Below are 2,953 nucleotides of genomic sequence, written 5' to 3' on the forward strand. Positions count from 1 at the left end.
CTTTAAGGATGACACCAACAAAAATGAACTTTATCAGGATAAGAAATACAGTATAGCTCCCAGGGACCCTGTGCTAGAAACTCAGAGGATCTGAGCATGTGTACATAGCCTCTAGTTAGTCCAGACAGACCACAGACTTCTGCTCCGGCAGAACATCTAAAACTTTTCAGAACATGTGAATTAAATGCCTAATACAATATGTGACAAGCAAATAGGGAGGAATACAAGTGACTTCTGTTTCTAGTGGGAGGAAAGTGTATAAATAAATAACTGCACACATGCAATATGCTAATTGAGAAATGCATTATGCTGGTTAGGGTTTATAGTGGAATTAGTAACATATTGGGCTAGAGGAAAAGTTTCACTTAAGCTTTATGGAGAATGTGATTCTAGGAGGAGACTTCTAGAAGGGTTGAGAGGTCATCAGATAAACCAGGAAGTTTAAAATATTACAAAAGGCCTTTTTTTCCTCTTAGTGCTCAGTACTGACCAGCTGCGTGCCTCTTTTCCTCCACTGCCTCCCAGTTCTCGATTAGTTGTCGCCATGGGTTTTGGAGACTTGAAAAGCCCCACTGGCCTCCAGGTGCTCAATGACTACTTGGTGGACAAGAGTTACATAGAGGGGTATATGCCATCACAAGCAGATATGGCAGTATTTGAAGCCGTCTCCGGCCCACCACCTGCCGACTTATGTCATGCCCTCCATTGGTATAATCACGTCAAATCTTATGAGAAGGAAAAGGCCAGGCTGCCAGGAGTGAAGAAAGCTTTGGGCAAGTATGGCCCTTCTAATGTGGAAGACACCGCAGAAAGTGGAGCTACAGATAGTAAAGATGATGATGACAGGGATCTCTTTGGATCTGATGAGGAGGAAGAAAGTGAAGAAGTCAAGAGGCTAAGAGAAGAACGCCTTGCCCAGTATGAGTCAAAGAAAGCCAGAAAACAAACAGTTGTCACCAAGTCTTCCATCTTATTAGATGTGGAACCTTGGGATGATGAGACCGATCTGGCAAAACTAGAGGAGTGCGTCAGAAGCATTCAAGCAGATGGCTTTGTCTGGGGCTCTTCTAAACTAGTTCTGGTTGGGTCTGGCATTAAAAAACTTCAAATACAGTGTGCAGTTGAAGATGACAAAGTTGGGACAGACATGCTGGAGGAGCAGATCACTGCTTGTGACGAGTATGTACAGTCTATGGATGTGGCTGCATTCAACAAGATCTAAAATCCATCATGGATCAGTATCCTAAAATAAAAGTTTGAAAGACAAAAAATAATAAGAATAAAATAAATAGATAAAATATTACAAAAGAAATGCAGAAAAAAGAAATAGTCTTGCACAGTGCAGTGGTACCTCTCTGACTATTGGTGCTTTGAATTGCCCCCACCCCAACCTGATTCACATATTTTTCTCTTTTGTGGCAGCTTTCATTCATATAGCATGATGTAGCTTATGAATATTTACACATGTTGTCTCATTTGATCTTCTGGCCACCTTCAAGTTGTTTCAGGTTTAGGAAAGCCTGGCCAAGCACTGCAGAAAATTATCTGAGTGATGATTTTATCAGCTTCTTCAAGGAGAATGCATAGCAGGCTTTAGTCTACACACATAGAAACATTAATTCATTACATGTCGTGGGTGTCATAGTGCATTAAGGCTTAATCCTCTGGTTGAGAAAGCAGAGGACAGACATCCACCAAACCCATCTCCTTGTTGTCCTGACCACAAAGATATGTTTGTCAGCCTCCCCAGAAACAAAGTGGGGCCAAGTGTCTAAGTTCTAGTCAACAGAACACACATAGAATTGATGCATGCTGCTTCTCAACCAACCTCATAAAATCCTCCTGTGTGCTTCTCCATAATCCTTTCCCTGTCCACTGACTGAAATGAGAGAACCCTGAAGATATAGAGAACAGAGCCACAAAAACCACCTGCCAAAAACCATTATCATACAGTTATGGAAGAAAAAATAAAGTTTTATTATGTTAAGCCATTAAATTTTGGGACTTGTTTCTTAAAGTGATTAGCCTTCCTTGATTAATATGGCAGATGTATTATTTCCCAAGATTTATAGCTAAAGAAGGGCTTCCCTGCTGACTCAGATGGTAAAGAATCTGTCTGCAATGCAGGAGACCCATGTTCAGTCAATGATTTGGGAAGATCCCCTGGAGAAGGGAATGACTACCCATGCCAGTATTCTTGCCTGGAAAATTCCATGGACAGAGGAGCCTGATGGGCTGCAGTCTGTGGGAATGAAAAGAGTCAGACACAACTGAGCAACTGACATTTCCATAACTAAAGAAAGAAAGATTCGCCGAAAAGGAAACTTTGACCAAGGCAAAATGGAAAGTAGAGAGTGGAAACTCCACTTGAATGCACACTATGCGACTCTAGAGCCCCTGCTCTTACTGTTCTCCCCAGCATCTTCTCTATATAGAGGGCAAAGGACCACACAAGAACCAGGTCCAGCATAAAAGTTCTTTATTTATTTTTTTTTTGACATGTTTAGACTGATTTTGAAGACAATGGTCTGCTTTTCTGGTTGCCTGATGTCCTCTGCCAGCCTACAGAAGTTGTTTTGTGGAGTTTGCTCGGCGTTGAAATGTTCTTTTGAGGAATTTGTGAGGGAGAACATGATCTTCCCGTCCTATTCCTCCGCCATCTTTCCCTCCGTATCAAAAGTTCTTTAATCATCAGTGATTTGGTGACTACTTACATACAGCCAGCTGAATTACACTTTGGCTTTTAGAATAAAGTCCTGTAATTGTGTTCCCCTCAAAAGTTATAGCTCACTTGGTAAAGAATCCACCTGCAATGCAGGAGACCCCATTTTGATTCCTGGAAGAATTCTCTGGATTCAGGAAGATCCTCTGGATAAGGGATAGGCTACCCACTCCTGTATTTTTGGGCTTCCCTTGTGGCTCAGCTGGTAAAGAATCTGCTTGCAGTGTGGGA

At 41.9% G+C, this 2,953-nt stretch overlaps 1 pseudogene; it reads left to right on the top strand.

Moving 5' to 3' along the window:
• Nucleotides 1-423: 423 nt before the first annotated feature.
• LOC138438074 (elongation factor 1-beta pseudogene) lies at nt 424-1,283 on the top strand (annotated as a pseudogene).
• The last annotated feature ends 1,670 nt before the right edge of the window (nt 1,284-2,953 follow it).

Source organism: Ovis canadensis, chromosome 3 (genome assembly GCF_042477335.2).
Source record: "Ovis canadensis isolate MfBH-ARS-UI-01 breed Bighorn chromosome 3, ARS-UI_OviCan_v2, whole genome shotgun sequence".
In the NCBI taxonomy this organism is placed as follows: Eukaryota; Metazoa; Chordata; class Mammalia; order Artiodactyla; family Bovidae; genus Ovis; species Ovis canadensis.